The following is a 24,864-nucleotide window of genomic DNA, read 5'->3' on the forward strand; positions in this document are numbered from 1 at the left end:
GCTCTCCTTCTTTCCTTGTCAGCAATGCTGTGTGCATGCATAAGTAATTGACTATACACTATTACCAGTCGGGATATTGTCTCTTAATGCACCTTCCTTACCCAGTCCTGATTTGCTATATGGGTCACAATCCTGTAAACTTTACCTGAACACGTAGATGCGGCGTGCAGCTGACTTCCAGCGGGAGATTTGGACAGCTCACTTTCCCGAACTTGCAAAAATTGCAATTCCGCACAAGAAAACCACCGCAGGCAGCATAAACCTTCTAAAAATCATGATTTTGATCAGCATAACTACTCAGATTGACATTTGGCTGCACTTTTTTGTGCAAGGAGTCCATTTTTATGGGGGGGGCGTGGGAGGAAGGAAGTGCCCCAGAGTCTCCAACTTCCTGTTCCTGTCCAGCAGGCTCCTCCCAGTGCTTTGTCCATGTCCTGGTCACTTTTGATTTGGATCTGGAGCTGGAAGGATTACTTTTTGTGGCTGCTGCTGGATATTTGTATTTGAGGACTTTTTGGACTTTGGAGTTTGGATCACTTTTGGATTTGAGATTTTACAAATAAGTTGGTGTTGTTAGTTTGGGGCATTGCAGTTGCTGCAACTACAATTTTAAAACTTTTTCACAACTTTAAAAAAAATATATTGTGGGTAGCCACAGTATCCAGTAGGCCCAGGGTTAGTCATGGGTGCATGATACAACAGTTTCTGTGAGTTTTTTTTAACTTAAATCTCATTTATGTCATGGAATTTTATCTCACTGTTATATGTGGATTTTTTTTATTTATTTTGGGGTGCCTGTAAAGCCTCACTAGCCAGTAGGCCCAAGGGTACTGAGTGGTGCATGGACCAAGTCTTTCTGTGGGGTGTCTTGAATTTAAGCATCGTTGAGGGCATGGATGGCATTGGATTGTGGTGATTTTTGTGTGTTTTTCGACTTTGTGGGGTGCTGTTGGGGCATGACCGTGTGGGTGGGGGCCATTTTGAGGCCTGGTCCAGGCAGGGCCTGGCCATGTGGCTGGGGGACAAGGGGCCATTTTGAAGCCAGGCAGTGTGCTCTGGGCCATAGGCCTGCACCCAGCCTGCCCTGATTTTACCCATTATGCACAGGGGTAGTGAGTGGTGCATGGACCAATGCTTTGTGTGGGGCCTCTTGAATTTAAACATCATTGAGGCCATGGATGGCATTGGATTGTGTTGATTTTTGTGTGTTGTTCGACGTTTTGGGGTGTTTTTGGGGCCTGGCCATGTGGGTGGGGGCCATTTTGAGGCCTGGTCCAGGCAGGACCTGGCCATGTGGCTGGGGGACAAGGGGCCATTTTGTAGCCAGGCAGTGTGCTTTGAGCCATAGGCCTGCACCCAGCCTGCCCTGCTTTTACCCATTATGCACAGGGGTAGTGAGTGGTGCATGGACCAAGGCTTTGTGTGGGGCCTCTTGAATTTATACATCATTGAGGCCATGGATGGCATTGGATTGTGTTGATTTTTGTGTGTTGTTCGACGTTTTGGGGTGTTTTGGGGGCCTGGCCATGTGGGTGGGGGCCATTTTGAGGCCTGGTCCAGGCAGGGCCTGGCCATGTGGCTGGGGGACAAGGGGCCATTTTGAAGCCAGGCAGTGTGCTCTGAGCCATAGGCCTGCACCCAGCCTGCCCTGCTTTCACCCATTATGCCCAGGGGTAGTGAGTGGTGCATGGACCAATGCTTTGTGTGGGGCCTCTTGAATTTAAACATCATTGAGGGCATGGATGGCATTGGATTGTGTTGATTTGTGTGTTTTTCGACTTTTTGGGGTGTTTAACTGATGTTCCTCTGGCTTCCTTTGCTTTTAGGTGCACAAGAGAACCACCAGTGCCAGGAAGAAGTCTTGCAGCGGTGTGTGCAGCACAATGTCACGTGACGTCATGTGTGGCCACAGACAACTCTGTAACTCGTGCAACTGCGGCCTGCTGTTTTGACATCTGAAGATGGACCCAAAGAAAGGTGGCCGTAGCTCCTCTACAAAGAAAGTTGCCACTGCCAGTAAGAAGGAGCAGAAGAAGCAAGTGGTGCCACTTACCAAGGAGACTGGTATGCCCACAGACACTTTTTTCAGGAAAAAAAAACAACGCCTGCAGCAGCGGGGTCCGCCGGGGACCAAGCTGGGAGCAGCACCTCCGCTTCATTGGGCTCAGTGCCACCACACCAAGTTAGGTCCAAGTCCATGAGTGCTGCATCCAGCAAACACATCTCCTTCAGCCACGCCACAGGACTCCACTGGACCGACCACAGCTGCGTCCACTTCAGCTTCAGAAGAACTACGACCCACCACCACCCGCAACAGGTTCCCCGCCGGAGCTGGAGCAAGAACACCGCCGAGCAGCTCACCGCCTCCCTCAGCCAGAACACTCCCACCAGCACAACGGATCCCAACGAAGCAGCCAGCAACCTCACCAAGTGGCTGACCGCCTGTGCCGATGACCTCGCACCACTAAAGAACCCTCCCTGCAGACCCGGCAGCAAGAAAACCCCCTGGTTCACCGACGAACTCAAGGAATCCAAGAAGAACTGCCGCACCCTCGAGAAAGCCTGGCGGCTCGACCAGACCACAGACAACAGGACCGCCCTCAAGCACGCCACCCACAAACACCATCAGCTGATCCGCGCCACCAAGAAGTTGGCACTCAAAGAACGACTGGACAACAACGCCCACGACAGCAAGGAACTCTTCAGCATCGTCAAAGAGTTCTCCAACCCCAGCTCCGGAAACAACAACATCACTCCCTCGCAAGACCTCCATCCACTCCGGATCACCAACCGACCCCTGCCCACACCACGTCTTCAACAAAGCCGACGCCATCATCGCACCCCATCTCCGGGACATCATCAACTCCTCCTTCCACACCGCCACCTTCCCGGAGAGCTGGAAGCAAGCCGAGCTGACTGCCCTCCTGAAGAAACCAACGGCGGACCCCACCGACCTCAAGAACTACCGTCCCATCTCGCTCCTTCCTTTCCCGGCCAAAGTCATTGAGAAGACCGTCAACAGACAGCTTGCCACCTTCCTCGAGACGAACGGATCCCTCGACCCCTCGCAGTCCGGGTTTCGGGCCAACCACAGCACCGAGACCGCCCTAATCGCAGCCACCGACGATATCAGAACCCTGATCGACAACGGAGAAACAGCGGCCCTCATCCTCCTGGACCTCTCTGCGGCGTTCGACACTGTCTGCCACCGCACCCTAGTGAAGCGCCTCAGCAACGTCAGAATCCAAGAGAAAGCACTGGAGTGGATCATCTCGTTCCTCGCCGGAAGAACCCAGAGAGTCCGCCTCCCCCCGTTCAGATCTGAGGCCACTGAAGTCATCTGCGGAGTACCACAAGGATCTTCACTAAGTCCAACCCTCTTCAACGTCTACATGAACCCCCTCGCAGCCATCGCACGACAACACAACCTCAACATCATCTCCTACGCCGACGACACGCAGCTGATCCTCTCCCTCACCAACGACCCCACCACCGCCAGAGCCAACCTACACGAAGGGATGAAGGACGTCGCCGTCTGGATGAGGAACAGCCGCCTTAAACTGAACTCAGACAAGACGGAAGTCCTCATCCTGGGATCATCACCCTCCACCTGGGACGACTCCTGGTGGCCCCCGGCCCTGGGCACCGCTCCCAAGCCAACGGACCACGCACGCAACCTGGGCTTCATCCTGGACTCCTCCCTGTCAATGACCAAACAAGTCAACGCCGTCTCATCCTCGTGCTTCAACACCCTTCGCATGCTCCGCAAGATCTTCAGATGGATCCCCATTGAAACCAGGAAGACCGTCACCCAGGCACTCGTCACCAGCCGACTGGACTACGGGAACACCCTCTACGCCGGAACCACAGCCAAACTTCAAAAAAGACTCCAACGCATCCAGAACGCCTCCGCATGACTCATTCTGGACATCCCCCGACACAGCCACATCACCGGACACCTGAGAGACCTGCACTGGCTCCCAGTCAGCAAGAGAATCACGTTCAGACGCCTCACCCACGCACACAAAGCTCTCCACGACCTGGGCCCCAAGTACCTCAACGACCGCATGACCTTCTACACGCCCACCCGCCAACTATGACCGACCAGCCACGCCCTCGCCACCGTACCACGCATCCGCAGAGCCACCGCCGGAGGAAGATCCTTCTCCTACCTGGCAGCCAAGACTTGGAACTCCCTCCCCACCCACCTTCGGCAAACCCAAGACCATCTCTCCTTCAGGAAGCAGCTCAAGACCTGGCTGTTTGAGCAGTAACATACCCCTCTCCCCCAGCGCCTTGAGACCCTCCCGGGTGAGTAGCACGCTTTACAAATGCCGTGATTGATTGATTGATGGTTCAATCACCATCGACCAGTGATGTTGGCTCATCGCAAGAAAGTAGCATACAATCAACGCAGGGTGTAACTCAGCTGACAAGTGTTCAACAACCACAGCCGCAACGACAACCACAGGTGCAACTAGTACAAGCGCAAGTACATGGGCAAGGAGAGGCGCAAGTACATGCGCAAGGAGAGGCGCAAGTACATGCGCAAGGAGAGGCACAAGGATAGGCGCAAGGAGAGGCGCAAGGAGAGGCGCATGGAGAGGCGCAACTAGAGGCGCATGGAGCGGCACAACTGCCCACAATGCTTGTTCCTCCATAAGTAGGGGCACATCAGGAAATCGAGATTCAAGCGGAGGTATCATCCGAGGAAGCCACTCCTCCTGAGGATGATCCATTGTCTTCCAGATCCCCAGCAAGAAAAAGGTTAAGGAGGGCTACTACAAGTTTTCTTCAAGCATCCTTCCTTCTGATGATCTTGATTGGAACCCACAAATGCAGTCTGAGAAGGAGGCAGGCCATGAGCCGACAAAGATAGCTAAGCCTAAAAGGAACGTTCCCGCAAGGCTTCCACTTATGGGTGATGAATACGAACAAGAAGTGGTGTCTTTTGCTGCTGATGAACAGTCTGACGACAACCCAGTCATCACAGTCGTCACTCCAGCCCCAGCGGGCATGCAGCAGACAGACATTTTGACCCTATCCCGAATGGCTGCTGAGCGGGATGTGGACGGCGTGGCACTGGTACCACCACCAACGCAGTTAACTACAACAGCAACACGACCTACAGCTTCCATATTTTTTAGTCAGAAGGGCTGGCAGGGACCTCCATCCAGCTCAACCTCCATTACCTCAAGTAATGGTGCTGTAAGTGAACAACAGAGTCGAATTCAGCCATGCCCATCCATCACTTCATCTGGCATTGAAATTGAAAGTAGCACCTCCACCACAAGCAGACATCTCCAGTCCCCAGTTTGGGACTTTTTTAGTGTTAGCCAAAAGGCGGAAAACATGGTCGTTTATTCGATTTGTAAAACATCAGTTAGTCGGGGTAAGCTTGGTACCAACTATGGTACCGGAGGCCAGAGAGGTCATCTAAAAAAACACCACACTATCGAGTGGGAGGCGCACCTAAGGAAGATCCAGGAAGCCAAAAGAAAAACAAATCCAAATGTATCCATTGATATTGCATCTGATGATGACGAGGGGCTGATCGTGCAGAGGGGAAGTGAAGAAGCAACAGACATTTTTTCTGGTACTACCAGTACCCCTGGCAGCAGCACTGCAGTGGTAGCGCCCACAACCTCTACCCCTACAAGATGTATGAGGCACACTAAGAGTCTGGGAGAGACACCAATGCGAAAAAGTACATCAATGAGCCTAACTGGTTTGAAGAAGTCTGCATCATCATCATTACGTAAAACGGTCCAGACCACCATTAGCAGAATGTTTTGGTCGGATGCGCCATTTGAACGCAACCACCCAACGGCACGTCTGTATAACTGACTAAAATGCTAGTGCTGGACCTTCTCCCTTTTTCTTTCGTGGAAGGGGTGGGTTTTCTAGAGTTAGGGCAACAGTAAGGTTCCTAGCTGGTCCTATTTTGCCAGGGTTGCTGTTCCAGCACTACATCAAGATGTGCTGGAGGTGATTGGCGCAACTATTCAGAAGAGTGCTGTTCACACTATCCACCTGACAACAGACATGTGGACCAGTTGCCAAGCCTTTGATTACATGTGCATCACTGCACACAGGGTCTCTTATGCAGGGGTTAAAGACAAGTTAAAAGCAGGTGTCGACACGGACACAGTTTTTCAAGCTACTCGGAAACATGCAACAGTAGCCATGTTTGCCATGGAGAAAACTCCTACTGCACCTAACCTTTTGGAAGAGTTTGATAGGAAGGTCTATGAATGACTGCATCCAAGAAATCGCATAGTTGGTTATGTTTCCACGGATAATGGCAGTAATATAGTTAAGGCCATGCATGATGGTAACTACTTCAGAGTGCCATGTTTGGCGCACAGTATTAACATCGTGGTGCAAGATTTCTTGAAAAAAGAAAACACAGTCAGCAAGTTACTGACCACCTGCCGAAGAATCTGCACACATTTCAGCCATTCTTTAGAGGCCCGGAAGCAGCTGAGGGGCATTCAACATGAACGTAGACGGCCAGTCAAAAGACTCATCCAGGAGGTGGCAACACGTTGGAACTCAACCTTTTACATGCTTGAGCATCTATCTGAGCAGTGGGGGGTAATAAATGAGTATGTCTATAAACTGGGTTCTTCTATGAAGGACATGAGGATAGAGTTGGAGGAATGGAAGCTAGTTGCAAGCCTGACAGACATGCTTCGTCCTTTTGAGGTCTTTACGCGTGAAGTCAGCAGGGAGGACTGTTCTTTGGGCAAAGCTCTCCCATTGTTGCGCATGCTAGAGCACCAACTGAAGGCGGTGTCTTCAACGTTCCGAGATGATGCTGAAAAGCAAGATGCATATCAGTTGGCGGAGAGGTTATTAAGCCGCCTAGTTGACAATGAAAGGCTTAAAAACATACATACAGAACAACATTACATTTGTGCCACTATTCTGTATCCACGGTACAAAAAGGCAGTGGACAGCAAAGCATTCATTCCTTTTGATGAAGCAGATGTTTCAAAGTACAAACATTGGCTAGCTATGTCAGCCACTCGGTTCTAAAAAGAGCGCCAGAAAATTGAAGGAGCCGGCAGAAGTACAACTGAATCAGCAGCCCATCCGGCGTCAAGTTCCACTGAATCTGTGGCCGTAGGGAGTCACTTTCCCTCACAGCCGTTAACGACACCAGCAACCGTATCATCATCCTCACCTGCACCAGGCCCAGCCATAATATTGTCGGAAGCGGATTGGCTAACTCATCAAGGGTTTGCTCGTTCCAGTGATGCAAAGGCCACAGATGGTACGCAAAGTGGAGCAACCCTGGAGAACCTTGAGTCGATGGTGCAGGCCTATCTGGATGACCCAACAGAGGTCTTTGTTAATCAGAACCCATTGCTGTATTGGTATAGGAAAAGGCCTCTATGGCGACTGATCACCAACCTGGCTCTAAATTATTTGTATGCCCACTCGCAAGCGTGTCTTCTGAATGTGTTTTCAGTGCTGCTGGTGCCATTGTAACTTCAAAAAGGACCCGCCGCTCGCCCAAAAATGTGGAGAGGTTAACACTGATCAAGATGAATCAGCACTTCATACCACCAGATTACAAAATACGTGAATGCACGCAGGAAGAAGAGGACACTGACTTAGGTGACAGAAGTTCTTCTCTGTTAGCTGACCTACACCCGTCTCAATTCATAGAGTTTGACACCGAGGCCTGAAAATTACTTCCTTTTTTTTCGTCCTTATTCACTTTTATTCCTGTGTGTCTTTCTTTGTTTTGCAACTTTTACCACAACAAAAGTCTAATCACCTAAGCACAACAAGTCCATCAGCAGCACTGTCTTCATCTTATTTCCTTAATGATTTGAAGGTGCCGCAGTCTTCATTCCTGAGGTTCACAAGTTCACAACTCAATCATGCTCCTCTATCCTCCTCCTCCAGACTCCCCCTATCCATTTCCCTCAAGGCAGATGGCTAGATTACACAGAATACAGAAACGTTGTCTTCGTACTCGTAGACGAGTCCCCTCAAGTGGGACTGGAATTACTGACTACATGCTTGCTGATTGCTGACAGTTACTTCTGAAATTGACAGGTGAGGCTGCCCTGTGGTCCCACACTTTCAGAAGAAGATGCGGACAAAAAGTGGAACAGGTAATGAATAATGAGAAGAAGATGGCATGCAGTGGACATCAATGGCTGTCTGGCTCTGATGAAAGCAATTGCTGTTTGTTTGTTGTGCATGAAATAAATCATATGTCTTCTGTTATTATTTAATCTTTTACACACTAAATGTAACTCAAGTCTACTCTGCTTTTTTTTACCTTGCTTAATTCAAATTGTACTTCAACTGCAGGGGCCACTTCGTTGCATTTTCCAATATGCAAAATGTCCTTGGACTTACTGTTTGCCAATATACCATGATGATTGATTAAATATTATATCTTTTTTCTTTACAGTCACTCACTTGGATGGATGTAAACCAGTCTACAACAACTACTACAGCAGAACTACATGTCTGTCTAGTCGTGGTATGGAGTGGTCGAGGCAGTGTAGTGTTGTTATGACAGGCAGATTACAGAGTACAGCAGTTCATGTAAAATTGGGAATATGTGGCTTGCTGCATACAATTAAATATGCTTTGTCTGTCTGTGTCAAAGAGCCGAGGTATGCTACATCAGGTTGCTTTACTCAGTGGTGCCTGCCTTGACCGTCTGCATGGCCTTGCCGCAAGCATGGGCAAAAAATCTGTTACGCTCAGGAGTTTGCGAATGTTCTGCAATTTCGCGAAATTCTCGGATTGTGAATTTGCCGCCGCAAAACAGTAAATTTCGCGAGCGTAACTGATTTTTGGCCCATGCTTGCGGCAGGGCCATGCATACGGTCAAGGCAGGCACCACTGAGTGAAGCAACCTGGTGTAGCATACCTAGGCTCTTTGACCGAGACAGACAAAGCATATCTAGGGTTTAAGGTTCAGTGCGGTTTACTAGGGTTTTTGGGTTTAATTAATAATTTGTTAGTGTTCCCGGAGTCTAGGGCTCAGGGCCCGATGCAGGCTCGTTCATAATGATGTTGGCAAGGTTTTAGGGGGGTTTGGCGTTTTTTCAGAATTGGCCGAATTGTGGCCTTTTTTGGTGTTTTGCGGGCGCGTGTGTTTGGGTGAACTAGTCGTACACCTTACAGTGGATCGATTTTGTTCTGCCTTGCTGAGATTCTTGGGAATCACTGGAACAAGTGTCCTGGTAAGTTTCAAGAGGATCAAAGTAGTGGAAGTGCTGAAAACAGCACTTTTTTGTCAAGGCGCGATTTGCGATTTCCCATGTTTTAGGGACAGGAGTATTGCATGTTTTTGGGGGGCTGCTTGGGGGGGGGTCTAGATGTTTGGGGGTGGGTTCAGGGGCAACCCAGAGAACTGCACTGAGTGCCTCTAGAGCTATTGCTGGATCAGAGTTTGTTTAACACCGTTTGCCGACTGGGCAAGCTTAGCTCCCTACACAGACCGATTCATAATAATAGTAAATAGTAGTAGCACAGAGAGTGATGGTAGAGAGGCAGGATAAGAATGTAGAAACAGTCTACAAGAAGATCAAAGACTATTTTGTAAAAAAATAGAATTAGGAAACAGTTTGGAATGAATAGGAGCTGTAAAAGTTAGGGAAGTTCAATTTTGTTAACAGAACAACTTACTGGGGCCAGCAGAAGAGCCTGCAGAGGACCGTTCCTGCCCACTCTGTCCCACCAGAGCCTGGGGTGTTGCTGTCTTCTTGCCCCTCGGAGGTGCTGATGATCATGAAATAAACACAGACATGGATGATTGTTTTTTATAAATATTTGATTTCTTTGACCACAATCTAAAATTATCTCGGGGAAACAAATTAGCAACAATTGCACTACATGTTTTGACCTATCTGATCTGGTCAACTAGGAGGATACTAGTACAGTATTGCTGGATTCGCAGACCGTTTACTTGGAAAGTTATGTAAATCACTTACTAAACCAACAACAAAAAGGTTCTACTATGACTGCCAGCACTCAGCAGCATGCGACGTGACAGACACAGTCCGTCATCATGATTGCAGACCACTACAAAATGTCCTACTACTAATAACAAGTCATAATATACTCAACCTATCAATCTATCACCATCTCTTCTTCTTAGTGGCAGCAGGCGTAAACTTGAGTCTCTAGTCTCTCTAGCATTACGCAGTTCTGTAAACTAAGTACTACACTCATACATATTCAGGCCAAATGAGCACAAAGTTGCAAATAAGTAAGCATAGTAGCAACGCCACTGAGGAGGTGAGCACCTGCAATCACAGAAGCTATTTAAACATTATTTTACCTGCAATGTAATCGAATAGGCAGCATTCTTGCTCTTCGGGAAAAACATATATTAGCAATATAACACAGAGCAGAAGAAAACAAAGTAGTTATTAAATAGCAACTCACCAAGGCCAGGGATCTCCACGCCTAGCATGTCGAGCAGGTCCTGCTCCCGGTCGAGGAGGTCGGCCCACCGGTGCGTCGCTTGGTAATAGGTGCGCTGGACCCTGACTCCCTCTGCATGGCCCGGCATACCTTATCCCACCGCTGGCGATGCTCCCGGAGGCCATACCCTTGACCGGGCCTGTCCCCTGCTGCCACGGTCTCAGGGAGGTGGCGCAGAACAAAAAATATAAGAGTGACCACCTCCACCGCTGTGAAAATCTCCCTGGCCACTACATCCTCCCCCCTCAATGGCCCGCATGGGAGCCTGGTATGGGGTGCGGGACCCTTCCCCTTGCTTTTCTCGGCTCCCTTTGCCATGGTCCTGGGCGAAAGAAGAAAAGAATAGTGGGAAAATAAAAAAAAATAAAAGAGAGCGCTAAACAAAAAAAGTAGTTATTAAAGTAACAAGAAGTTGAAAAAACACACAAAATATAGATCTAGACAAATAGAGAGATAGATAATGAGCAAAAAAAAGTTCAAAGAAACAAAGGATTGCAAAGATTGAAAGAGGATAGAAAAGCCATGCCCAAAACCATAGCAATGAATGAAAATGAAAAACAAGATGGCCGCGCCCATTGAGGACCGCGTGGGTAAGTTTGCGCGATATTTCCCCCGCGAGCATGCAAAAACACACGCGAACTCGTAATATCGCCCCGCACACAACGCGAGCTTGCAAATAGCGCCCGGCAACGGAAATACGCAACGCGCACACAATGGCCGCGCCCATGTATGACCGCATGGGTAAGTTCGCAGTCGGTGCGCTACAAGCAGCCCGCGAATACGCAGAAAACCCCGCGAACATGCAAAAAAATCCACAAATTCGCGGATTATGCAGAACGCAAATTCGCTTTCTCACGAATTCGCGTGCCGCGAATTCTCAAATTACGCCCGTACTTAGTTAACATGGCAAGAAGTTTTTAACTGCTATCTCTTGATAGGAGAAGGCTATAAATACCTTTCAAAGACTTCCCAGAAGCGTATTGATAAGTCCAAAAACATTAAAATATTGAATTTCTCCTAAAATGTAGCGACAAGAAGTTATAAGACTTTTGTGTTTGTGAGGGAAGATTTAGCCTTCCATCGGTCTGTCCTGATTGGTCAGAGTTAAGTTGATTAAACAGGCTCCTTTGAAGAGGTGATAAAGAGCCCCTCGTGTTAACCAGTTCTGCTGGGAGGGCAGTGTTCTGTTACACAGGAATGCAAGAGCAGGGGGAAGAGTCGTAAACAATGGACATTGAGGAAGGGGAATACACCGGTGTCATTTACAACTCCACTCTTTTGAACCCAGCCTGATGCCAGGCTCAAGTAAGGAATGAGCAGATGGAAGGAAGAGAGACTAGGAAGATTGGCCGTACTAGGGGTGTGGTTAGCCAGCACTTCTCTCCCTGCTGGAAAATCAGCCATTATGAATTTGGAAGAATTAATGCACTCTGGGACAAAATAGTGCCACACTCTACAGGAAGTGGTCATACCTTGGATTGGTATCTTACACCCTATTGGAAAGGAGTGACCTCCTGCTTGACCCAGAGAACTTGGAATAAGTATCTGAGAGGGGCAGAGCCTCCCAGATCTGCTGCTTAAAACTTAAAAAAGCAAGACGAGCAATGCTGAAAAGTATGATGTGCATTTCCTAAGGCTTGCACTCTGAAGATCGCACCTTCTGCACCATCTGGAACTTCAGCCTTGTTGACTACATTTCTGTAAAAGGATTAAAGAGTGGAATCCCTGCAAGCTACAGGTTAACAGAGCTCACCTGGAACATCACCATCAAGAATCCTAAACCTGGAGAACTACCTGTAGATTTGTAAGGCTTTTGTCCAAGTGGATTGTGGGAACTGAAGTCCTCAACTTTCAAGGACCATTTTGGAGATTCAGAATGAGACATGGAGATCCACTCTTGCCACTTCTTTTTCCTATAGCAATGGAGCCTCTAGTGGCAAGACTCAGGCAACTTAATGTAAGTCTGGGGCATTGGCTTCACGACTAGGGGACTAGTGGTCTCAATGTACGTGGATGATATCACACTTTACAAATGCACCCTTCAGGAATATCTCGCCTCCATAACACATGAGGTCTTTTTGTTTGGCATTTTTTAGGGTATACAGATAAATTGGTCCATACTATTCCCCCTCACTGACAGTATTCAGCCTTTCTACACGGAGTATTCCTGAAATGGGCAGCTGCCCCGGTTTGTTACCTGTGCATATGGCTCAGCCGAGATCCAGATGAACTTTGGAGAGCCAGCTACATCCATACTGTTATTTGGCTAGGAGATAGGATTAACCCTGGGCCACGAACCTCACTCCGCTGGCGGAGTTTGCAGATTGTTACATACTCTGTGTTCTGAGGAGAATGCAAAGTTCCTGCAAAACGTTTGACTCAGCAGTGGAGCGGAGTTCAGTCAGGGACCCACCCACCTCCCACCCCCTCTAAATAAATATGTATCAAATAAAAATTATAATTAAGGTAAATCAAAGCTCACTTACCTCCATCGCGGTGTCTCCGGGCTGCCCCCCTCCTCGCCGTAATCCCCTACATCAGACGTACGTCATGGTAGGACTGTGCATGTGTGCCCATGCGCAATCCTACCATGACGTACGTCTGACGTAGGGGATTCTGCAGGACCACGGCGAGGAGGAGGAGGGCAGCCCGGAGATGCCGCAATTAAGGTAAGTGCACTTTTTTACCCTAGTTGTAATTTTTATAGGGTAAATATGTATTGAGGGGGGCGGGAGGCATGGAGAGGAGCTCCACCGAGTTTTTGCCCAACTCTGTAGAGCTCCGCATAGAGCAACTCCACCTACTTTGCCAGGGATTAGATAAGATACTGATAAGCTGCTGCTGTCTCTCGCATTACGGATAGCAATAGCAAAAATGGTCATCCTACCCAAATTCCTCTATCTCTTTCTTAATATACCAATTCCCTTTACAGGTCAGTTTCTAGGGCGTTTGTGTTACGACCTGGTGGCTCTGATCTGGGCAGGCAAACAACATCAAGTATCATGGGAACTCCTCACTTTGCTCCTTGATCAGGGAGGGCTAGGAGTAGCTAACATGACATTACGCCTTGTGCTCTCCGGCGCAGTATTTACACCATTGGACCCACCCACCACATATCCAGCCCCACTCGGCCATAGAAGCCAACTGCACAGCCCCATCCACCCTGACCATAGCACTTTACCTAACTTACAAGGCACTAAGGGTGAGATAGACACTGTGGAGTGTGTGCATTGATCATGGGATTGATTGAGAAAGTGCCTTAGACTTTCCTCATGGACACAATTCTCAGGTACAATCACTGCAAGACCGGGGCATCAGATTGCTGGCACCTAGCCCATAACATTATAACCTTTTCAGACCTGTATCCTGAGAACTAATTCATTCCACATTTTGAAACCAATATATCTTCAGCTCCCAACACAGTCAACATCCTTTTATAATAAAAACTCAGGGCCACCTGCTGTGAACTACACAACACCTTCCAAGCCCCTCTACTGACACTTCCAGCATTAGAACACATCCTCACCACCACCTCACCGCGTAACCTGATAACTTGCCGTTATACCATATCACAGTCCTCTGTGCCACTTACGGTGTGGGTGGCAAGTATGGCATGGCAGGCCCTTATAATAGATAAACAATGGTAATTTTGCTGTTGGCAGCTGGAGACCCTCCACCCAATTACAGACTGCACTTGATACACCGCTTCTACCGCACCCCAATGCAGCTCTTTAAAATGGACTCATTGCAGATCTACACTGCCTCAGGTGTGTTTTCTCCAAGGCCTCATTCATTCATGTTGGACTTGGCCCTTTTGGCAGGTTCACCCCTAAACTTTTTGCTTTTGAAAGTGACCTGGTGTTAGTTGTTTTTGGCTTCTGCGCACTTTAAGACTGTGTCCCAGTGTAAAGTACGTGCGCAATCTGAGTGCGTGTGTGAGATTGGCCTGCCCTCCCACAGGAATGCATGGGGGATATGTATGTCCATGGTAGTTCCTGATGTGTGGGGAGTGCAGGGTCGAGTTTGGTATGTATGGACTTGTGTCTAGTGTGGAAGTGCCACTTCTAGAAGTTGGCATGTCTGTGCAATAAATGGGAATTGACAGTCTGGGTTGTGATTGGCTGGAGCTGGCTGGTGTGCCTGGCTACAGGAGTCAGGATGGGTCTGCCCCGGTGGTGAATGGAGAGATCTGCATGTTGATGGCAGGGAAGAGTACATCTGGAACCTGAATAGGGCTGGGCCTTACCTACACAATGCTGACTCTGCCCTGTGTGGTGCCACTGATGTCCCTAGCCTGTCCTCTGAATAGGGAGAGGGACTGAGCACAACAAAGTGCTCCAAAACCAGTTGCATCTGGTTTTTCCTTAACCCTGTGCTACCAGACAAGTGAAATATGTGTATAAAAAGGGGCTGTGACCCCATGCAAGTTGTTCTTCTGTGTCCTAACTTGAGGGGGGCCTGCTGCTGATGCTGGGCGCCAGGAGGACCACCACTGGGGACTGCCTCCCTGCTGGAGGGCCCTGTTAGCTGGCCCCTGGGCCCAGCCTTTGCGCCCCCTGCCTTCCAAAGGACTTTTTCTGAACTTTGCTTTGTAGCAACTAGGAGCGCTTAATTTTTCCTTGTAGCGCCTGGGAGCACTTGATTTTGCCATCTGAGGAAGCGCTAGACCGTGGTGGCAGCGCTGCGTTTCTACCCCCCCGGGAGGAAGGCTGGTGCCTGCGGCAAGGAGCGGCGACGTGGGGATCCCCCCGCCTTGTGCATTTGAAATACCCCTAGTGGGTGCCCACCCCGCCAGGGACTCTGCATTCAACCGGGTGCCTACCCCGTCCCACCCCCGCGGGCCCAGGAATCCCTGGCCAAGCTGCTGCTGATGTCACGAAGCCGCCGTGCTGGGATTGGTCCCAGCCGAGGGCGTGGCCTCCCAACGAAAGGGGGCTCGAGCAGCAGCAGCCACGCCACGAGGCGGAAGATATCCGGAGCCTCGCGGACTCCCTAACTAAACCCCCGGTCCCCGGGAGGGGGGGCGGGCGAGGCGAGAAGAGCACCGAGAGACAGCCGCATGGTGAGTGTTGACGGGCTGTGGTGTGCTCCGGGCAGGTTCGGAGTGTCTCCATGTGTCGAGTGGCCCCGTCTGGTCAGCGGACTGCTCCAACAAGAGGCACCATTTGCTTCACGAGTCCCAAGACCGAGACTCCAACATGGGGAGCATTTGTTGCTATGTTGGAGCCCCCAGAGGCCCCAGAGTAGAGCCAGGAGGCACGCTTGTGCCAAGCTCAATTTCCCCAGCTGCCCAGCACTTAGTGGGCAACTGCAACATTTAGGTGGTGCCCTGCGCATTGCTGCATTTGCAGCTTGTAGCCCTGACTCTTCTGGACTAATGGCATTTGAGCCCTACGATAGGCCAGTTGCCCTGTGGTCAGTACCTACTGTGATGCTGCGAAAGGCGACTGGTGATTTGTGGTTATGTTGATCGTTACCTGATGCCTAATGTGATTTATGCATAAATTGCAATGCCTTTATGTCTGTGATACCTCTAATTTTGATTTCATGATTAGGAAGTTGTTTTGCCTGTTATAGGTTATACTAGTGAGTTTATGTTTCCCTGCGTGATATATGCCTAATGTGGTTAAGACTGCGTAGTGTGTACCTACCTGTTACCAGTGGTTACTGGTTGTATTCTGCAAGTATTATTTTGTGATACAGTTAATCTATGTTCTGGAAGTGCTATTTCTACTAAGTGCTGATTCTGACAATGGCCCTGTCCTGTGTAAATAATCCCCTGTAAATACTGCCCAGTGCCAGTTGGCACAGTGTATCTGTGTGATTATGATCTAATGTGTTTATGGTAATGCAAGGGCTATTTTTTATATTTAACCTTGTGTGGAGTTCCTTTTTGTGGTGTGCCTAGTGTGTTGCTGCTGTGTGTGTGTTGCGCAAATGAATACACATTGCCTCCGGGATAAGCCTGTCTGCTCCTGCAAAGCTACCAAGGGAGTGAGCAGAGGTTATCTTTGGCGTGTAACTCCCTTGCCTTGACTAGAGTGGTGGTTTCCGCCTGGCTTTGGCGCAAGCCTTAGCCAACCAGAAATCCAATTTCTAACATTGGTTGTCAGCAGAGGGGATAGTACTTGTGTTTGCGCAATACCACAGTGACAACTGGTTGCACTACAAGCTCTGCATTTAGATAATCACGTGTTTGGGGATTATTGTTTTTGAGTATTATTTTATTTGTTTCTCCTAAGAGTGTCATTTTTAGATTGTGTACTCTTGCTCAGCTCAGACAGTTAGGTCCCTTGTGTTGCACGTGTCTGTGAACCAACGCCCCCCACCACCACCACCCTCCGCACCTGGACCACGGTGACCACCGAGGACACAGCCCGCACGATGAACACCATCCACTCCGGATCACCGACCGACCCCTGCCCACACCACGTCTTCAACAAGGCCGACTCCACCATCGCACCCCAACTCCGGAACATCATCAACACCTCCTTCAACACCGCCACCTTCCCGGAGAGCTGGAAGCACACCGAGCTCAGCGCCCTCCTGAAGAAACCAACAGCGGACCCCACCGACCTCAAAAACGTCCGCCCCATCTCGCTCCTCCCTTTTCCTGCTAAAGTCATCAAGAAGATCGTCAACAGACAGCTGACCGCCTTCCTCGAGACGAACGGATCCCTCGACCCCTCGCAGTCCGGCTTCAGAGCCAACCACAGCACCGAGACCGCCCTCATCGCAGCCACCGACGACATCCGGACCCTGCTCGACAAGGGGGAAACAGTGGCCCTCATCCTCCTGGACCTCTCTGCTGCGTTCGACACTGTCTGCCACCGCACCCTAGTCCAGCGCCTCAGCAACATCGGTATCCAAGAGAAGGCACTGGAGTGGATCACCTCGTTCCTCGCCGGAAGAACACAAAGAGTCCGCCTCCCCCCGTTTCGCTCCGAGGCCACCGAAGTCATCGGCGGCATTCCGCAAGGATCTTCACTCAGCCCCACCCTCTTCAACGTCTACATGAGACCTCTTACAGCCATCGCACGCCAGCACAACCTCAACATCATCTCTTACGCCGACGACACCCAGCTGATCCTCTCCCTCACCAGAGACCCCGACACCGCCAGAACCTGCCTACACAAAGGGATGAAAGACATCGCCGAGTGGATGAAGGACAGACGCCTGAAACTGAACTCGGACAAGACGGATGTCCTCATCCTGGGATCCTCGCCCTCCACCTGGGACGACTCCTGGTGGCCCCCACCCAAGCCAACCGACCACGCACGCAACCTGGGCTTCATCCTGGACTCCTCCCTCTCGATGACCAGACAAGTCAACGCCGTCTCCTCATTGTGCTTCAACACCCTGCCTATGCTTCGCAACATCTTCCGCTGGATCCCGACCGAGACCAGGAAGACAGTCACCCAGGCACTCGTCACCAGCCGACTGGACTACGGAAACGCCCTCTACGCCAGAACCACAGCCAAGCTACAGAAAAGACTCCAGCGCATCCAGAACACCTCCGCCCGACTCATCCTGGATGTCCCCCGACGCAGCCACATCTCCAGCCACCTGAGGAACCTGCACTGGCTCCCCGTCAACAAGAGGATCACGTTCCGGCTCCTCACCCACGCACACAAGTCTCTCCACAACCTGGGCCCCAAGTACCTCAACGACTGCATGACCTTCTACACGCCCACCCGCCAGCTACGGTCCACCAGAAAAGGGGGTGGTGATGAACAGAGTGCCTGAATTAAGCAGACCACTCTTACCCAGTCCAAAGATCAGGGCTTGATCCATCACCGTTTTTTAGCTCACTGCACCATCCCAGCTCAGAACTTGGCTAAATGCAAATTAGTCTGTTCCTGTCCCAGTGCATGATAGGAACAGGGCAAACCAAACTACCAAGCCAATTCTTATACTGGGAAGGAAACAAGCTTCCGGGGACCGGTTTCTGCCATTTCAGGCGTCGTCGGCCCGGCTTGCTTGAATCCTGATGGTGCAATGAGCAAGGGACTCACATCTGAGTATACCCTTCCACGCTTATGGTGGACAAAATGATTCAGAAAAGGGGGTGGTGATGAACAGAGTGCCAGAATTAAGCAGACCACTCTTACCCAGTCCAAAGATCAGGGCTTGATCCATCACCGTTTTTTAGCTCACTGCACCATCCCAGCTCAGAACTTGGCTAAATGCAAATTAGTCTGTTCCTGTCCCAGTGCATGATGGGAACAGGGCAAACCAAACTACCAAGCCAATTCTTATACTGGGAAGGAAACAAGCTTCCGGGGACCGGTTTCTGCCATTTCAGGCGTCGTCCGCCCGGCTTGCTTGAATCCTTATGGTGCAATGAGCAAGGGACTCACATCTGAGTATACCCTTCCACGCTTATGGTGGACAAAATGATTCAGAAAAGGGGGTGGTGATGAACAGAGTGCCTGAATTAAGCAGACCACTCTTACCCAGTCCAAAGATCAGGGCTTGATCCATCACCGTTTTTTAGCTCACTGCACCATCCCAGCTCAGAACTTGGCTAAATGCAAATTAGTCTGTTCCTGTCCCAGTGCATGATGGGAACAGGGCAAACCAAACTACCAAGCCAATTCTTATACTGGGAAGGAAACAAGCTTCCGGGGACCGGTTTCTGCCATTTCAGGCGTCGTCGGCCCGGCTTGCTTGAATCCTGATGGTGCAATGAGCAAGGGACTCACATCTGAGTATACCCTTCCACGCTTATGGTGGACAAAATGATTCAGAAAAGGGGGTGGTGATGAACAGAGTGCCTGAATTAAGCAGACCACTCTTACCCAGTCCAAAGATCAGGGCTTGATCCATCACCGTTTTTTAGCTCACTGCACCATCCCAGCTCAGAACTTGGCTAAATGCAAATTAGTCTGTTCCTGTCCCAGTGCATGATGGGAACAGGGCAAACCAAACTACCAAGCCAATTCTTATACTGGGAAGGAAACAAGCTTCCGGGGACCGGTTTCTGCCATTTCAGGCGTCGTCGGCCCGGCTTGCTTGAATCCTGATGGTGCAATGAGCAAGGGACTCACATCTGAGTATACCCTTCCACGCTTATGGTGGACAAAATGATTCAGAAAAGGGGGTGGTGATGAACAGAGTGCCTGAATTAGGCAGACCACTCTTACCCAGTTCAAAGATCAGGGCTTGATCCATCACCGTTTTTTAGCTCACTGCACCATCCCAGCTCAGAACTTGGCTAAATGCAAATTAGTCTGTTCCTGTCCCAGTGCATGATGGGAACAGGGCAAACCAAACTACCAAGCCAATTCTTATACTGGGAAGGAAACAAGCTTCCGGGGACCGGTTTCTGCCATTTCAGGCGTCGTCGGCCCGGCTTGCTTGAATCCTGATGGTGCAATGAGCAAGGGACTCACATCTGAGTATACCCTTCCACGCTTATGGTGGACAAAATGATTCAGAAAAGGGGGTGGTGATGAACAGAGTGCCTGAATTAAGCAGACCACTCTTACCCAGTCCAAAGATCAGGGCTTGATCCATCACCGTTTTTTAGCTCACTGCACCATCCCAGCTCAGAACTTGGCTAAATGCAAATTAGTCTGTTCCTGTCCCAGTGCATGATGGGAACAGGGCAAACCAAACTACCAAGCCAATTCTTATACTGGGAAGGAAACAAGCTTCCGGGGACCGGTTTCTGCCATTTCAGGCGTCGTCGGCCCGGCTTGCTTGAATCCTGATGGTGCAATGAGCAAGGGACTCACATCTGAGTATACCCTTCCACGCTTATGGTGGACAAAATGATTCAGAAATGGGGGTGGTGATGAACAGAGTGCCTGAATTAAGCAGACCACTCTTACCCAGTCCAAAGATCAGGGCTTGATCCATCACCGTTTTTTAGCTCACTGCACCATCCCAGCTCAGAACTTGGCTAAATGCAAATTAGTCTGTTCCTGTCCCAGTGCATGATGGGAACAGGGCAAACCAAACTACCAAGCCAATTCTTATACTGGGAAGGAAACAAGCTTCCGGGGACCGATTTCTGCCATTTCAGGCATCGTCGGCCCGGCTTGCTTGAATCCTGATGGTGCAATGAGCAAGGGACTCACATCTGAGTATACCCTTCCACGCTTATGGTGGACAAAATGATTCAGAAAAGGGGGTGGTGATGAACAGAGTGCCTGAATTAAGCAGACCACTCTTACCCAGTCCAAAGATCAGGGCTTGATCCATCACCGTTTTTTAGCTCACTGCACCATCCCAGCTCAGAACTTGGCTAAATGCAAATTAGTCTGTTCCTGTCTCAGTGCATGATGGGTACAGGGCAAACCAAACTACCAAGCCAATTCTTATACTGGGAAGGAAACAAGCTTCCGGGGACCGGTTTTCCTGCCATTTCAGGCGTCGTCGGCCCGGCTTGCTTGAATCCTGATGGTGCAATGAGCAAGGGACTCACATCTGAGTATACCCTTCCATGCTTATGGTGGACAAAATGATTCAGAAAAGGGGGTGGTGATGAACAGAGTGCCTGAATTAAGCAGACCACTCTTACCCAGTCCAAAGATCAGGGCTTGATCCATCACCGTTTTTTAGCTCACTGCACCATCCCAGCTCAGAACTTGGCTAAATGCAAATTAGTCTGTTCCTGTCCCAGTGCATGATGGGAACAGGGCAAACCAAACTACCAAGCCAATTCTTATACTGGGAGGGAAAAAAGCTTCCGGGGACCTGTTTCTGCCATTTCAGGCGTCGTCGGCCCGGCTTGCTTGAATCCTGATGGTGCAATGAGCAAGGGACTCACATCTGAGTATACCCTTCCACACTTATGGTGGACAAAATGATTTAGAAAAGGGGGTGGTGATGAACAGAGTGCCTGAATTAAGCAGACCACTCTTACCCAGTCCAAAGATCAGGGCTTGATCCATCACCGTTTTTTAGCTCACTGCACCATCCCAGCTCAGAACTTGGCTAAATGCAAATTAGTCTGTTCCTGTCCCAGTGCATGATGGGAACAGGGCAAACCAAACTACCATGCCAATTCTTATACTGGGAAGGAAACAAGCTTCCGGGGACCGGTTTCTGCCATTTCAGGCGTCGTCGGCCCGGCTTGCTTGAATCCTGATGGTGCAATGAGCAAGGGACTCACATCTGAGTATACCCTTCCACGCTTATGGTGGACAAAATGATTCAGAAAAGGGGGTGGTGATGAACAGAGTGCCTGAATTAAGCAGACCACTCTTACCCAGTCCAAAGATCAGGGTTTGATCCATCACCGTTTTTTAGCTCACTGCACCATCCCAGCTCAGAACTTGGCTAAATGCAAATTAGTCTGTTCCTGTCCCAGTGCATGATGGGAACAGGGCAAACCAAACTACCAAGCCAATTCTTATACTGGGAAGGAAACAAGCTTCCGGGGACCGGTTTCTGCCATTTCAGGCGTCGTCGGCCCGGCTTGCTTGAATCCTGATGGTGCAATGAGCAAGGGACTCACATCTGAGTATACCCTTCCCGCTTATGGTGGACAAAATGATTCAGAAAAGGGGGTGGTGATGAACAGAGTGCCTGAATTAAGCAGACCACTCTTACCCAGTCCAAAGATCAGGGCTTGATACATCACCGTTTTTTAGCTCACTGCACCATCCCAGCTCAGAACTTGGCTAAATGCAAATTAGTCTGTTCCTGTCCCAGTGCATGATGGGAACAGGGCAAACCAAACTACCAAGCCAATTCTTATACGGGGAAGGAAACAAGCTTCCAGGGACCGGTTTCTGCCATTTCAGGCGTCGTCGGCCCGGCTTGCTTGAATCCTGATGGTGCAATGAGCAAGGGACTCACATCTGAGTATACCCTTCCACGCTTATGGTGGACAAAATGATTCAGAAAAGGGGGTGGTGATGAACAGAGTGCCTGAATTAAGCAGACCACTCTTACCCAGTCCAAAGATCAGGGCTTGATCCATCACCGTTTTTTAGCTCACTGCACCATCCCAGCTCAGAACTTGGCTAAATGCAAATTAGTCTGTTCCTGTCCCAGTGCATGATGGGAACAGGGCAAACCAAACTACCAAGCCAATTCTTATACTGGGAAGGAAACAAGCTTCCGGGGACCGGTTTCTGCCATTTCAGGCGTCGTCGGCCCGGCTTGCTTGAATCCTGATGGTGCAATGAGCAAGGGACTCACATCTGAGTATACCCTTCCACGCTTATGGTGGACAAAATGATTCAGAAAAGGGGGTGGTGATGAACAGAGTGCCTGAATTAGGCAGACCACTCTTACCCAGTCCAAAGATCAGGGCTTGATCCATCACCGTTTTTTAGCTCACTGCACCATCCCAGCTCAGAACTTGGCTAAATGCAAATTAGTCTGTTCCTGTCCCAGTGCATGATGGGAACAGGGCAAACCAAACTACCAAGCCAATTCTTATACTGGGAAGGAAACAAGCTTCCGGGGACCGGTTTCTGCCATTTCAGGCGTCGTCGGCCCGGCTTGCTTGAATCCTGATGGTGCAATGAGCAAGGGACTCACATCTGAGTATACCCTTCCACGCTTATGGTGGACAAAATGATTCAGAAAAGGGGGTGGTGATGAACAGAGTGCCTGAATTAAGCAGACCACTCTTACCCAGTCCAAAGATCAGGGCTTGATCCATCACCGTTTTTTAGCTCACTGCACCATCCCAGCTCAGAACTTGGCTAAATGCAAATTAGTCTGTTCCTGTCCCAGTGCATGATGGGAACAGGGCAAACCAAACTACCAAGCCAATTCTTATACTGGGAAGGAAACAAGCTTCCGGGGACCGGTTTCTGCCATTTCAGGCGTCGTCGGCCCGGCTTGCTTGAATCCTGATGGTGCAATGAGCAAGGGACTCACATCTGAGTATACCCTTCCACGCTTATGGTGGACAAAATGATTCAGAAAAGGGGGTGGTGATGAACAGAGTGCCTGAATTAAGCAGACCACTCTTACCCAGTCCAAAGATCAGGGCTTGATCCATCACCGTTTTTTAGCTCACTGCACCATCCCAGCTCAGAACTTGGCTAAATGCAAATTAGTCTGTTCCTGTCCCAGTGCATGATGGGAACAGGGCAAACCAAACTACCAAGCCAATTCTTATACTGGGAAGGAAACAAGCTTCCGGGGACCGATTTCTGCCATTTCAGGCGTCGTCGGCCCGGCTTGCTTGAATCCTGATGGTGCAATGAGCAAGGGACTCACATCTGAGTATACCCTTCCACGCTTATGGTGGACAAAATGATTCAGAAAAGGGGGTGGTGATGAACAGAGTGCCGGAATTAAGCAGACCACTCTTACCCAGTCCAAAGATCAGGGCTTGATCCATCACCGTTTTTTAGCTCACTGCACCATCCCAGCTCAGAACTTGGCTAAATGCAAATTAGTCTGTTCCTGTCTCAGTGCATGATGGGTACAGGGCAAACCAAACTACCAAGCCAATTCTTATACTGGGAAGGAAACAAGCTTCCGGGGACCGGTTTTCCTGCCATTTCAGGCGTCGTCGGCCCGGCTTGCTTGAATCCTGATGGTGCAATGAGCAAGGGACTCACATCTGAGTATACCCTTCCATGCTTATGGTGGACAAAATGATTCAGAAAAGGGGGTGGTGATGAACAGAGTGCCTGAATTAAGCAGACCACTCTTACCCAGTCCAAAGATCAGGGCTTGATCCATCACCGTTTTTTAGCTCACTGCACCATCCCAGCTCAGAACTTGGCTAAATGCAAATTAGTCTGTTCCTGTCCCAGTGCATGATGGGAACAGGGCAAACCAAACTACCAAGCCAATTCTTATACTGGGAAGGAAACAAGCTTCCGGGGACCTGTTTCTGCCATTTCAGGCGTCGTCGGCCCGGCTTGCTTGAATCCTGATGGTGCAATGAGCAAGGGACTCACATCTGAGTATACCCTTCCACACTTATGGTGGACAAAATGATTTAGAAAAGGGGGTGGTGATGAACAGAGTGCCTGAATTAAGCAGACCACTCTTACCCAGTCCAAAGATCAGGGCTTGATCCATCACCGTTTTTTAGCTCACTGCACCATCCCAGCTCAGAACTTGGCTAAATGCAAATTAGTCTGTTCCTGTCCCAGTGCATGATGGGAACAGGGCAAACCAAACTACCATGCCAATTCTCATACTGGGAAGGAAACAAGCTTCCGGGGACCGGTTTCTGCCATTTCAGGCGTCGTCGGCCCGGCTTGCTTGAATCCTGATGGTGCAATGAGCAAGGGACTCACATCTGAGTATACCCTTCCACGCTTATGGTGGACAAAATGATTCAGAAAAGGGGGTGGTGATGAACAGAGTGCCTGAATTAAGCAGACCACTCTTACCCAGTCCAAAGATCAGGGTTTGATCCATCACCGTTTTTTAGCTCACTGCACCATCCCAGCTCAGAACTTGGCT

Source organism: Lissotriton helveticus, chromosome 4_1, assembly GCF_964261635.1.
Source record: "Lissotriton helveticus chromosome 4_1, aLisHel1.1, whole genome shotgun sequence".
Classification (NCBI taxonomy): domain Eukaryota; kingdom Metazoa; phylum Chordata; class Amphibia; order Caudata; family Salamandridae; genus Lissotriton; species Lissotriton helveticus.